This window comes from Candoia aspera, chromosome 3, assembly GCF_035149785.1.
Source record: "Candoia aspera isolate rCanAsp1 chromosome 3, rCanAsp1.hap2, whole genome shotgun sequence".
NCBI lineage: Eukaryota > Metazoa > Chordata > Lepidosauria > Squamata > Boidae > Candoia > Candoia aspera.
Window position 1 is genome coordinate 141,974,102 of NC_086155.1, and position 15,497 is coordinate 141,989,598.

The following is a 15,497-nucleotide window of genomic DNA, read 5'->3' on the forward strand; positions in this document are numbered from 1 at the left end:
CAATCTGATTTGCCAGCCATCTTCTTTGCTATCTCTCCATCTCTGATACCAATTATTGCTCCTTCCTGCCACCTCCTTAGCCCATTTCAATTTTCTCTCCACACCCATGCATGAGAAACTGTCTGCTCGAAAACCTTATTTGTTTCTCTCTCGGCTTTTTCTCATGCTAAACTTACCACCTCCAAGCATATCTTGATATGTTTGGGAGATTATGTGAAAGGATGGCAGACAGTGTTTGCCTGCTCCATTCTCTCATGCTGTTTCAACATATCTAGTGTTGAGGTTTTCCTACTAACGATTAAGACTGCTATTGTACCTAATCATTTTGGCCAGGTGAAGAGGTTGTATTTGATTGTCTCCTTTCATGTGCTTCATGCAAATCACCTGGGGGGAGGATCCTGCCCAGACTTGTTTCTTACTTCCTCTTTTTTTCTCTCTGCCGATATGTAGCCAAGCTAGGTAGCTCTCAATGAGAGCTAAGTCCTTTAAATATGTTTTGCTTTTTTGTAAATAAATTATTTTTATAGATATGCCTGGTGTGTGTGACTTTTCTGATCTCTCCTGGGCTAAAGGCTTTCCCAGCATTCTGCCAACATCTAGAACATACCAGTTTGGCTCCTATACAGTGTACTGCAATAATCTAAACTAAATATGACAAAGAATCCTCCCTCTCTCCCTCCCTCCCTCTCAGCTTTTTCATTACTTTTGAATGAGATACTAGCCCAAGTTCATGAATGCACTGATCTCTATCTAAAAGGTCAACATTAAAATTTTACTTGAGGGGTGATGAGAGTAAATATACACAACTGAATGCTTAAATATGAAGGATATATAACTATAGTTCTGTTTCTCTTCTTTACTTTTAAATTTGCAAGCAGAAGTACTATTTGGGAACAATGTTATTAATATTTGTTTAGGACGTTTCTAGGCCAGCTTTAGAAGCAGAAACCCTCCAATGCAGGTTTTGCTTCATGCAGATTCTTCAATTTTCTATGAATTCTTCAACTTCCAATCAAATACTAGATATATTTTAATTATGAAATTGGCCCAGAACAGCAACCACTTTTGTGCTCTCATAAACTGTAAGAGATTGGCAGAAGAAACGTTAAGCATCCACTTTGTTCTCAAGTCCGTCTTTCCAAGTAAAATGAGAATTGCCCCACAAACTGCCTCTGCAGCATCCATAAGTCCCTTCTCATGTTCTTTTTGATGGAGTTTTTAAAGGTTAATAAAAGAACTCCAAGCAGCAAACAGCAATCTTGCAGAGTAGAAGCGTGAACCCAAAAAAGGAACTTGCACATAAAGCTTAATTATGTTCAGAAACAAATTCAGTCTTCACATTGTAGTTAGATGAAGAAAAAAATAGAGATAGCTTACTTTTATTCAGCAGATCTGGATACAGGTAGGTTCAGAGTAGAAAGCACTTTAATCATCACTGGTTCTTTGTAGCTACTTTCTGTGTGGAATAGAAAGTGTGCGTGCAAGCGAGACGTTAGAGGACGAGACCTGCATTATGCAGCCCCCCTGTTTGCATGTCTGCCCTTGAGGTAATGGAGACTGTTAATCCCCAAGCCCAAGAAGAAGGAAGAAGAGGAAATCAGGTGACCCACGTGACATCCCACAAGCACAATAGAGATACATCTTGCTAGAGAGACCCCCTCATGCTTATGAGACAATGCTGAGTTGACCCCTGATAATTCCAACACTTTTAAGATGGTAGCCTTGATGGTTTTCTTTGCCCTAAGCTTGCACTTTGTAGTGCTCTGCCTTCCAGTTGGCATTGGGCTCGACTGCAGTTTGGTTTCATGCCTCTGCAGTCCATGGTCCATGTCATTGCTATGTACAAAACATCCTTAGTGGATGTCTCATTCTGGCAACTCTAAACTGTACCAGCCTTTTTTGGGGTTGTGGGGGGGGGCAACTTCTCCCAACAGTTCTGTTTCTGCAATCATTTGTTCCCTCCATTTGGTTTACAAACACTCTTGGCTGATGTCCTCTTTCTGAATAGTCATTTTCTACTTAAAGAAGGATTGTTTGTAATTTACAGTTAAGCTAGCATACTGTCATTTTATGCTGTCAAAAAGCATCTGTTACAATTGCTGTCTCTTTGCATGTAGAGACTTAAAATAAATCAAATCAACAACATTAATGGCCAGTGTTAACCAGCCTCTCAAAAGGCAAGTAGAATTTAAGTACCTTTGAGAAAGGGATCCTTGCACCTATGTAGGTTTACAGAATTGTGTATATGAACATTTGGGGTAAAGTTAAAATCCTTTGGTCTGAATTTTAATATATAACTACTAATTTTGTACCTTAGGAATGCACAAGACTATCTAAAATATCCTTGCCAAAATCAACATTTTTCAAAATTTTATACTGCCAGTCACAACTTAAAAATGCCCGCAAAATATGTACATTAAAGGAAAGTGTTCTCAAAACCTCTTTATGGTAGGAAAACTATTTATGAAAAATACACTTGGGAAGCGCATGCGTGTGCACACACAAACACACACACATACATATTAGAAAGAACATACATAAAGATGTGGAAGTATTAGGGTATTAGAATTAGGGAAACTAGGGGTGGGGAGAGGGCTTAATTCATAACTGAAGTGGAAACTAATTAAATCATCGCAAAAGAGAGAAGCCAAGACATACATTTACAATTAATCTACATTAGTCTGTATCTTTCCTTTAAATGAAAACAAAAAATTCCAAAAAGAAAAATAATTCCTGTGGCGTGTATCTCAAGCTAACTACAAACTTGCATTAATTTGATCCAAGCTGCTTTTGACATATTACAAAAAAGATAACTAATATTTTATTGAACACCACCTATAATTTAGTAGATCACAAGAGGGATGTGCGGATTCCTTCATTTTTGCACTTTTTCCGGCCCATTTGCTCCTTCCGGCTTCTCCCTGTTAGAAGTTCAGGCAAGTAGAATGCTTATTCTGGAAGGTGCTGCTTGGCAGTGCTGCTGAAATCATTTTGCTGATTTTGTTTGTTTTTACATTTTCTATATGTTTAAACTGAACGTTAAAACATCACTTCTTAGAAGGCATACCGTTTCAAAATGGCCCCCTTATCTTTCTGTCTCATTTTAACATTCACAAATAGCACATTCCAGACTAAAAAGCATTTGTTTGAGCCCCTTGGGAACATGTCCAAGTAAACACACAAGGGTGTCGTTTTGGTTTCTGCAATTCTTATTTATGTCTATTTCTATTTTTAAATTTCTCATAAGAATCACACATGCATCTGTTGTAAGTGTACCTGCTTTTTTATTATTTCTTTTCAGTACTGTGTATTTGTGCAGAATATAAACAGAAAAAGGCATACGACTCCTCACTTTTCAGTCAGTGTTGACAAGAAAATGTGGACATTGGGGAGGAATCTTGTAAGAGAATTATTTCAAGGACAGCTATGGTGGTCTGATTTGGGTAATTTCAGTCAATATAATATATTGTACAATATGTTAAACATGAGAAGAGTTCAATTTTCATTGAGAGTAACGCCATGCCTCACAGAGCCTCACAGAGACTTACAATGGAATTCCATACATTTTCACTGAGAAGCAAAACTCTCAGACATTCAGTGGGACTTACACTCAGTTAAAAGTATACAGGGCTGCAACTTTAGACATTTTCAGTGCAGTGAATGCCAGTCAAATCCAATGAATTGTTTTCAAACATGAGTTGCTGTAAATCTAATCAATACACTAAACTAGTGTGCTGTTTTTACACAGGGCTTCAACATTATCTATTATCATGATACTCAATACTGGAACAGGGTTTTAGAAGGGACAAGTACAAAGAGAATTAGTCAGTGCAAGTGCTGCTCTGACAGGTCTGCTGGATCTCTTAGCATTGGAGATACCATCACCTACAATATTTCTCTGGATCCTGTCTGGAATAGCCTGTGGGATTTTGAAGAAGGTGATACTGTGTCAGCTCTTCAAGGTAAGCAAGGTCAAGAAACAGGAATTCCAGGAATGCTCTTGATTGTCCTAGGATAGAATAACAGAATCCTGAAAGCCTGTCATAGTTTCTCTCTGCCCTATCTTATAACAAACAAAATCAAGGTAGGGTTATTTTTGAGTTTCTTTCTCCTTCTTTCCTCTTTCTTTGGACTGAATAATCTTTTCTGAAAGTTCCCCTTTAGCGATTTGCTCATTCCTTCCCTGTTCCCAAGGCCATTCCTTCACATACTAGGAACTTCTATTTAACATTTTGATCTTTGGTCAATAGTGGTTTTTTTGAGTTCAGCTTTGTGTCTTATATTTTAAAATATTTGTATTAAACTGTTAGAATACCTTTGGAACCTGGTTTGTTCTTAAATGTGAGCATAGCCAAATATGCTTTTGTATAATTTTGGCTAGTATGCCAATTGTATCCATTCTAAGAAAAAATGGACTTGGCCATTTTTTATTACTATTATTAGCACTCATATAAATGCTGTCATTCATTGGTTCCCTTCCTTTGGTCTGTGGACCACTGGTGGTCCATAATTATGTTGCACATGGTCCATGCTGTATATACTAAAATAAAAATATTGTTTGGTGGCCAAAATCAAAAGAATGCCAAATCTCATGAGGTTTTGCATTCTTACAAAATCTTGCTGTTTTCACATTAACTTTAATTAGTGGAATTCTTAAAGCAGTAGCATATTTTCTCAGGGTAGTGTGGAAGCCTGAAAAAAGTTGAGCTGATTTAAAGATCACAAAAGGATGCTGCACCCTTCTTCCTAATCATTTTAAGTGCAAGCACAGTTAGGGAGATATTGTTAATCATTCCCCAAGACATCTCCTACATCTGGGATAGGAAACTTGTGCCCCTCTCTAACTCCCTGTAATGACTGGCTTTGAGATGTTAACTGTATTGCTCAATATCTCTGAGCTTGCACCTATGCAATCTCTTGACCTCATACTCTGAGTTGAACAGGGACACCTTCGCTGGGGAAGGGGAACTAAGGGTCTAAATTTTGGGTCCAAATCCTGCTTCAACAGCAGATGGAGAATGCAGAATATTCCTGAGCTGACAGCAAATATAGTTTGGCAACCATTTTTTTCATTCATATAGCAAAGGTTCCTCTCTTTTTTATTCCAAAACATTTTAAAAATTAGTTTGTGCATTTGGATTTTTCACAATGAGAAGCAGTATATAAATACAATGAATAAATCGTTTTTTTGTTCAGAAATCAGTTCATGGTTGAGTTTATTAAGAACACTTAGATACCATCTGGACCTAGTGATTCATTTGTTTCCAATCTGTGAATAAGGCCTAGAGTGTAATCTCTTCTCAACAGCTATTTGCCTCAGTTCTTCAGATTTCCTTCCTGAAAATGTCAGTGCGTATTTGCCCTGTCTGTACCTTCCATAGCGAAAACAGCCACAAAGAATACATTCAGCCTCCCTGCAATCACCTTGTCTCTTTTAATACTCCTTTTTTATTCAATAATCTCAACATCTCCTTAACCAATTTCTTGCTTCTGATTTATTTTTAGGCTTTTAATTGTGGGTATTCATGTTATTAAAGATGTACATTAGGGTTGTGCCTCAGCTTGGCACAAATTGTAACCCTGATACAAAATGCAGCTTTTTGGCATGGTTTAAAATTCACTAGACCTTGGAAAGGCATTTCTCATTTTTCTCTGCTTCAGATCTTCTGTGGAGTTCCACTCAACTATGCTGCTGAGGAGCTTAGAAAGGGATTTGTAGTCCTTTTTGAGTCTTCATTATGTAATGCAATGTTTCTCAGCCTTGGCAACTTTAAAATGTGTGGACTTCAGCTCCCACAAAATTCTGGGAGTTGAAGTCCACACATCTTAAAGTTGCCAAGGCTAAGAAATGCTGATGTAATGCTTTGACTGGTGGGGTGAGGTGGGGTGGGGAGTCAGGAAGAACATTGGATTCTGGGATTAACAGATCTGTCATCAAACCTAATTGTCCTTGTAATGAGTCATTCAGACTCATGCCTTTTAGATAGATTGTAAGGTTGTAGTTGTGGGGATAAAGACTGATGTATATTCACTATCATGGCAGTCACACCACATTGTCACCGAGGATCTCTTGTGTATGTGTAGTGACACTCTATTGCAAACATTCAACTGATTCGATTTTTTCCCTCATTCTCATTCTTATTCTGATTTATCTCTCTCTCTCCCTCTTTCCAACTTTTAATTTCTCTCCTTTTCCCTCTCATGTCTTCCCAAGTAAATTTTTTTTTTTACCAAATCACATTAGTCATCAACATGCTTAACAAGACAGACAGAGGGAAAAAAAGGAAAGTGGGGGGAGAGAGGAGGTAGAGGGGTGCATATTAGGATAGTATGAAGACTGGCCAATTCATTTCCACTTTATAGATCCTCAGGTCAGTAATCAACCTGTCTTGACTTAAGGGATTTGACTTAAAGTAGTTCTGAATGAATTACTTCAAACTGAATTTCAAAAATTATTCAGTCAAATCAGGTGACTCTGAATGGCTTCAGAGAGATTTCAACTTGGAAATTTGATGGCTGTCCTGATTATTTTTGTTTTTGCGGAGTCTGAGAAGTGGTTGTGCCTTTTCTTCCATGTAGATGGAGCTGAATGGTGCAATGGGCTGTTTCATAGTGACATGAGTAACTGGCCAATGAACTACAGGATGCCATCGAGGCCGCCAGCCCACAAAAGAAGCTGGTTGGAGGATGGTTGCCTATTTGCATTTAGTAAATGCTTGCTTTCTAAACAGTTTTTGAAAGGTGATTTTTATTTTAATTTGGAGTAAGACACTTTCTGCATTGGTTCAGCAAAGGTTTTATAGGCTGTGTATTGCACAAGCTGGAGGTTGCTCATACCTGTTATTTCTGCCTTCAAAGAGGTTCAGGAGGAACATTTTAAAAATGTGTTGCACTGGAACCATTGAAGTTGGCTGGGTGAAATTTACAAGGTTAATGTAAAGAACCTATCATCTTTGCTGTTTCCATCCTATTATGCCAAATAATGAAGCACTTGTGGGTATTTTGATGATTCTCCTTTAAGATGTTCCAATCAACTCTTGGAACTATTCCAATCAAATCTTGCTGCTTTTGAATCTTAAACTTGAATCAAATCTTTGCAATCTTTGACTCTCAGATTTTAATAGAATCCTGGATAATTTGTCCATACCTAGTAAGGGGGGATATGACAGGGATACACAAAACATTAATGGTACAAAAAATGTGGTTAGAGATAAGTTTCCCACTCTCTAACTTCAGGGTTCCTCTCTCACCTTGGAGTCATCCATTAAAATTAAATGTTAAGGAGATTCAGGGCAGATAAAAGCAATATTGCACTCTTTTTGGTGCACAGTTTGGAATTTGCTGCCATCAGGTGTGATGAAGTAAATCAGTTTAGTCAGTTTTAACAGGGGACAGGATAAATTCATGAAGGGCCAAGCTCTATCCATTGCTACCAATCTTGGTGGCTGATTGCTATATAACAGCGTGTAGGGGGCTGTATTGGAAAGGACCTACAGGTAGTCCTTGCTTAACAATGGTAATTGGGACCAGAATTTCTACCACTAAGCAATGCGGTCTGAAAGCGTGACATAATGTGACCATGCCACTTAGCGATGGCAGTTCTGGCAGTCTCCAGTTACTGCCATTAAGTGAGGACCTCGCATGATCATGACTTGTGACTTCCTGCTAGCTTTTGCATTGACTTGCTTGTGGGAAGCTGGCAGGGAAGGTTGCAAATTGTGATCATGTGACTGCGGGATGCTGCAATGGCCAGTACTTCGAGGGCCAGTCGTAACTACCACTTGTTCAGCTCTGTCACAAGTTTGGACGGCCACCAAATGAGTGGTTGTTAAACGAGGACCACCTGTATTGTGCTCCTGTCCATGTATTCCTGATCACATCTGACTGGCCACTATGTGATACAGATTATGGGCTAGATGACCCATTGGCCAAATCCAGGAGGGTTTTTCTTCTGGTTGTTATGCCATTTCCACATGTATTTATTTAGCAAACATATTATTTATCAAATCTGTAAGGCCTCCCAACTCCATAATGATTGTGGGCAGCATACAAGACTAAAAATCAAATACATATATACTAAATGTATTAGAAATCTCACTATCCATTTCCAATAATTTCAGCAATGCTTATATCTTTCACTAAGTCAGGAGTTGATTCATTCCAGATTGGTTCCTCTCAGGTTGATCCCATGATTAACTGTAAACATTCTGCATCCATTTATTATGGGGAGTTGACCAAACAAAAGATACTCAAAAGCCTTTCTAAATGTCTTTGGAATGTACTTGCTGCAAAGGCGAGGAGCTTAACAGCTTTATTAGCTTTTAAAAATGGCTCTTGACACATTTTTCAGAACAGGCTTTTAACCACTGATCAATTAAAATCATTTAGTTTGTTTTTATGGAAAACTGCTGAAAAATTCCAGCAGTCAATAGTATACCAAGTTAAATGAAACAAAACAAACAAATAAAACAACAAGCAATCAAACTTTCAGCTTCTGGCCTAAATACTTAGCAGAATTGACTTATTTTGAAGAGTTGATAGAGTATTGATCTTGGCCTGTTGCATTTTCTACTCTGAATTCCACCTTGTACCTGCCCGGTGTTCAGAAGAACTACAGTCTGTTTCCTGTGTCCATTCTGTTAGGTAATAACATATAGTGTGGAGAATAAAATGGTCTTCTTATCAGAAGAAATATCAGAAATCTGCAGTGTTTTTATGTTGAATTCTTATTTTGGGGAACCTGCGTCTAAGCATTTGACATGAGAAAGTGAAAATCTTTATATTCCATTATAAGAGATCGGAAAAGCAATGAAGAATATATTAGAAATAGATGAAGGAATGTAAGCTAAAAAAACCCTTTGGAGAGCACTGAAGATTGGTACTGATAAGGGTTTGGATTTCAAAAATCTCATGAGAAATATGAGTGGGGAATGAGAGAAATATAAATCAGTGAAACATATACAGTATATCAACTCAGGAAAGCAGATTCTTAAAGAGCATTTGAGCATTGCTGAGACTGGAGCAAGAGCATAAAGACAGTGAAGCTTTTTTTTTTATTTTTTTGCAGTGATTAACTAAGCTGTAAAATTAGGATGCTTCACAGTTACTGGACTTTCTCTGCATCCATGTTTTGCAATTTGTGGGCTATTAACATAATCCTGCACAAATAAATTATCTATACCTAATTCTATTATTATATGTTATGCCTAATTTATATTATTAAAGTTTATGCCTAATTTATAGGCATAGAGGTAATTTATTAAGTTTACTGAATACTAAGCACTATTCTGGAAGGACTTACCAGAGCACAGAGATGGATAGTGTGATAAGCTTTTTTAAAATTAGGAAGCAGAGAAAAAAAAAGCAAATTAAAAAGAGCCAAATCGGAGAGCCGGTTTGGTGTACTGGTTAAGGCACTAGACTAGAAACCAGGAGAACATGAGTTCTACTCCCACCTTAGGCACAAAGCCAGCTGGGTGACCTTGGGCCAGTCACTCTCTCAGCCATAGGAAGGAAGCAAAGGCAACCCACTTCTGAAAAAACCTTGTCAAGAAAACTGCAGGACTTGTCCAGTCACCAGGAGTCAATACTGCCTCAAAGGTACAAGAGAGAGAGAAAAACAAAAGTGGAGCACTTTGAAAGTATGGTGAGAGTCGTCTATTACCTAATGGTTATAGTTTCCATTCCATTCCATTCCATTTTGAAAACAATATGGCCACCAAATTCTTTGGCTGATTTTAACAAAAAAGTGTAGCTTATATAGATGTGAAAGACCTAAGAAAATAAACAAGAAGACATTATAATGTTGGATAGGTGGGGTGGGAGAATCACATCTCTAGAACATGACATGTCTGAGTTTGGACCTTCTGAACACACATACACACCATTGGGGGTGGGGCTGATTTTCTGACCATAAGACATTTTCCACAAAAATAGTTATTTCATTTTTGCACACACAAATTTTTGGTGAGCCTCTTAGAAGAACCAACTCAGTGTTTGCACCCTTGTTTTATGCTACTATTGAAAATGGCAAAATGGACTGTAATGCAACAATTGAGGACACTGTCTATGACAGTTTTGAGTTGGTAAACAGAGAACTAAGTCAGTCATGATGAAGCAGGGAGAGGAGGAGCATTGATGTGTAAATGTTTTGTAATATGTCTGTTGTGGCTTGCCACTGATTGTCCTTCGGCCTAGTCTCAGCTTCAGTGTTTCCACACGTAGAATGAACGGGGTTTTTATGATGTTTGCTAATTACTATATAGCTTAGTAATATGCTATATCATCCATTGATCTACCAATTAACAGGCCATGATAAAATAGCAGAATTGTTTGTTGTCAAAGTCGACCTTCAAAGCCTCCTAAAGTGAATGGAGATGACATGTTGTTTCGGCTAAATAGAAACTGATTTGGATCAATCTTCTACTGAGAATGACAAAAAAATGAGAAGTTGTCACTGTGACCATGAACTATGAATTTTGCAATGCAACATACATAAGTTGCAACAGTTCTTTGTAGCAGTTTACTGGAAAAGTAAATTTCTGAAGAAATGTAATAGCAAAGAATATGAACAGTCAGGAATTAAAATAGTTTATTCTGCATTTATACATAATGTATCAGGACATACACTTGTATTTCTCAATGTACTAGACATACTCTATGTACCCAAAGAAATTCTGCACTTATTACAGTGGAAAGAGCTGGATCATCTATTGGGGGCGGGGGGCGGGGGGGTTAGGGCAGAGCCACTTTGCCTTTTAAACTATATGAAGCCTAACTTAGGGTTTATACTGTAGGCTTTGCATCTTTCCTGCTTCAAAGGGGTGGAAACTGCACCATGAATTTTTGGCAATGGTGGTCAGAGGAGGCTGTTAGGGACTTGATCAAGGTGATTCTCACACCAAGTTAGAAAGGATTCTAAATATTTTGATATCCACACATATTATTTAAGCTGCTCCTGTCCTATGAACATGCCAGCCTGATTCTTAGTCAGTTTAAAAAACCTTCTCAGTGCTGAGACATTTTGGCAATAACTTGCAAGGTACTCTGTCCAGACTTCAGATCACCATCTCCTTCCGCTGCAGAATTCCTATTGCTGTCTATGCCTTCCCACTTTTCTCTTCTAAGAAAATGGCAATACACACACGCCAACACATATGTATATATTCACACAGAGACAAAGGAAAGTTAAATTTATATATACAATTTTAAACCATCAAAATGCAGATGGATGCAGGGACAACAAGCAGCTTTAAAAAAATTTCCTTCTTTCCAGCATGCGCTTGTTTCTGTGCCTCCTTTTTATCAGCACTGCTGAAATAGCACAGTGAGTAGGATCTTCACTTAGCATAAAGAAGATTACCACTTCAAAACTGGGTGGAAATAATAACAATAACAATATAGTCTTCACACTTCTCATTTCTCTCTCAGGTTTAAAAAAAGTCCAGGAGTTTACCATTTTAACATTTTCCTAGTAACCTGAAGTAGAAGGGTTTCATTCCAGCTCTCAAATAGCCTAAATAACCTATGAGCTATCTGGGAGCTGGGGGTGAAACCCTTCTACCTTAGGTGACTGGAAAAAAAGGATAAAATGGTAAACTCCTCAGCTTAAAAAAAACTAGGAGGAAAACTACCTACTGAAGAAAAGAGCAATTGTAATTATACATGTGAGAGTTAGGTTTGAAACCAGCCACTATCTCTATCTTAAGTGAAGTTTTTAACCACTATGCTATTTCAGCAGTGCTTATAGAGGTATAGAAACAATTAGCGTGCATAACAAGCATTGGCTTAGTTGAAAGGGCAGTCCTTCCTCTGCAAAGTAGCCAATGAAATTCTGAGGTTACCCTGCAACAAAATGAGCTCAAACAAACAGAAGTGCTCAAGGCCACATAACAGTGACTGCAGAGAAATGTGCCCTGAGGTTGCTTTGAAGGTGAGTGGAGGATTAAAAAAGAGTGATCTCCATTTTGGCCTCCCAGGAACAGTTGCTTGGCCATTCTGGTTAACAGTCGCTTGCCCTAACTCTTCTTAAGTAGTCCATTCCCACCGCATTCAACGTATGGTTCTCCTGCTATGCCCAATTCTACTTAGCATAACAAAGTGGCAGAAGCACATTCTTATTAATGGCAATTTGTTAAGCATTCCATTTATTCTCATGCATGTTTTATCTCAACCAATCTTTGTGCAAATTGTTTAATAATTCAAGCCTATTCACTTTATCATACACTTTCTCTAAATCAACAAATGTGCAATAAGCTTTCTTTCTCACACTCATACATGTCTCAACACCTGCTGAAGAACAGAAATCTGCTCTGGAAAATAATTACATATTGTACTGCCAAAATACTGCTCATTGTTACCTCTTGTATCCTTTCAATCAGAATTTTGCCAAACACCATCCCAGGCACACTTAATAAACTAATTCCCCTGCAGTTCTTGATTCACTCTTGCTATCTTTCCCTTTGTTCAGGGGAACAATAATGGCATTTTTCCAATCCTGGGGAATGAACACACACACACACACACACACACAGAGTCCCTCTCTCTCAATATATATTAGATGTATATTTCTTTCTCTCATTTTTTCAGCAGTCATTCTTATATGTATTTTCCCCTCAACCATAGCCTGTTTCATTTCATCATTTTACTAACATTCTTTTTTATACTTCCTATTAGCATAACTCCATATGCTTCTTTAATTTTCTGTAACATAATTCTTTTTGTTTTGTTCAAAGCAAAACATCTCTTTCAGTACATCTACTTTTTATTCATTCTGTTGAGAGATTAACCTATCTTCCAATATGTTTTCATAAAAGATTTTTCCAGCATTCACTATTTTCTTTTACTTATTTTTTTCCAATCCGTTTTTCCCAAGATCCACTTTTGACATTTACCATACAAATGGTCTGTCCTACATTCAGAACATTTCATAACCCTTGAATCTTTTACTAAATCTCTCAATATTTCATTGTAAACAATCAAATCAAACATGCTTTTCAGTTTGCCCCCTTTCCATGTATATTCCATGAACTGACATGCTTAAACCATGTATTTGAACAATCATACCTTTTCAAAGCAGATACTGTCCCCCCCAATAACTGTTTTCATTCATTCTTAGATCTCAGTCACTTTTTCTGTATTTGCTTTTCTTGTTTCCACTCATTCATTCAAATCCTTTAACAGAATAATTTTCAGTGGAATTATTTAATAATATTTAATGACTATTATACAACTAAAGGACTTTGGATTGAGAAAAAGGTTCACAATGCATACTGATGAATTACATGAAGCATCAATATACAAGTAGGCTTGCTTACACAACTATTTTGGGCATTATATCTGGGGAACATGGAAATGAGGAATGCAATATCCTTTTGGGCATGGCTTACCTGGGAAATGGGCAGGATGTAATGTATTAAGCCACAGATTAATCACTGTTCCTTCCATGGAAAGAATTACTTAGCATTTCTTTGAAATCCAGTTAGATTCTTGAAACAATAGATCAGAACTGAAGAAGGAATCTCTCATACAGAATCTCAGCATTAGTCAAGTGGGAACTCTGCATATATTTCTCTGTGATGCATGTGGTTTTTCTGTACCCCTTTATTTTTCTTTGATGAAAATATTTTCCATGTTGCCCTGGAATATTTGATAGTAAGGGATGATGTTCAGATGTAAAATAAATAACTTAATCAGTTAAAATTAGTTTTCCCATATTTACTCCATGCTCTGGCACCCAGTGAAAACAGGCGCTTGTTCTTATACCTTGTGTGGTGGGAAATGTTTGCAGTAAGGGGATCCATTACTCTGAGAAAAATCCCCATGAATTCTCCTAGTAGTTTAAAAACTTCAGATCTAAAGAATGATCTTAATTAATTAATTAGAGGCTTTCTAGCCACAAACATTTCCATGCTGGACAAACCGACAGTACTTTCTTTTCCGCTAACTCCCAGCCTTCTCCCTTTCTTTTTTCATTTTGAACAGCAATACAAATATAGTCAGGGAAAAGGTTGCACCGCTTTCCAAGAGTAATCTAGAAGGCTATTCCATATTCATAATATTAGGGCAGTGAAGTCCTTCCTAAACCATTTAGAAAAAGGGCTTCAGGGTGTATGGGGAGGCACACCTAACACCTATCTGCAGCTCTTTAAGGAGCCACATTTTTTCCATGTTTCCATGAAAGCTGCAAGGGCTTTCATCCTGGGAAAATATATGCCTGCTTTAAAGAATTGTAGACAGGGGCAAAGTTCACACCTTGCACTCTCCAAAGCATCTTTTTAGATCTGAATGTGAAAGTGTGTGTGTAACTACAAATATGTGATATAACTTATCTTGCATTTCCAGTACTCCTAAAAAGTAGTTCAATATTATTGTTTCCATATTGCAGATAAAAGATTGAGAAAGAGAACAAAAATAACTTACCTAGCTATCACTTACCTCGTTTGACAGCAAGAAAAAAAAATCAACTTATCACTTTGGGTTTAAAATTTGGATTATTACTTTACACCAAAACTGAGTTATAATTTATACAGTACCCATACTTTTCTAACAACAATGTGATTTAAACTTTATTGACTGTCTGAACAATGTGAGAGGAGTCTGTTTAAGCACATGAAGAATTATTCTGACGTATCTTTAGGCCTTGAACAGGGTTCCAAACAGCTCCAGCTAGAATACAGCAGCTTTTCTGGCTACCAGTCCATTTACTGACACAATTCTAAATGGTAATTGTGGTCCATTTCGCCCCATACAACTATAATCCAAGACCAGGCTATTTGAAAGGATGCATTTTTCCTGTAATATCATCAGAGGAATGTTTGGTGGGAATGTGAGAGAGGCCCTTCTCGGCAAATATTCTAGGCTCTGAAACTTTCTGTTGGAGGTATCAGGCTAATTCTATCTTCCTACAGAAACTTTTTGTTATTTGTTGAATAGCATCATTAAATTAAAAATGGGTTGAATCTTGCCCCTGGACTTTACAGGATTATTACCTACTTATGAAGGGACATTGCAATTTCAACTTGTTTTACAAGGAAACAAATAATTTCTGGGAAAATTCAGTAGGGGTGAGCAGAGAGGAAGGGATGGAGCCTTATCTTCTAGGTGGCTGCAAATTTCTTTAGGACCCTTTATTTCTATTCACTTCCCTTTAATTCACCCCCAATTTCTCAAGTGAGACAAATCAAAGAAGGTCAAATAGTTTGGGATAGCGTTATTTAAAACTGTGGTTCTTATGCATTTATTTATTTACTTTTTAATTTATGTTTTACATTAATTTGTTTTATATCTCAACTATATAGGAAATTAACTAAGGAAATAAATATGTCTGTACCCCTATAAATGACAGGCAAGCTGTTTATTGGCATAGGACAACAGTTTTTGTAAATAAATTGTATATTATTGCTATCATAGAATTGCTGGTATAAATTAATATGTTTCATCCATTAATCTACCAACTATTTATTTATTTATTTCTTTGTCATATTTCTTTACCGCTC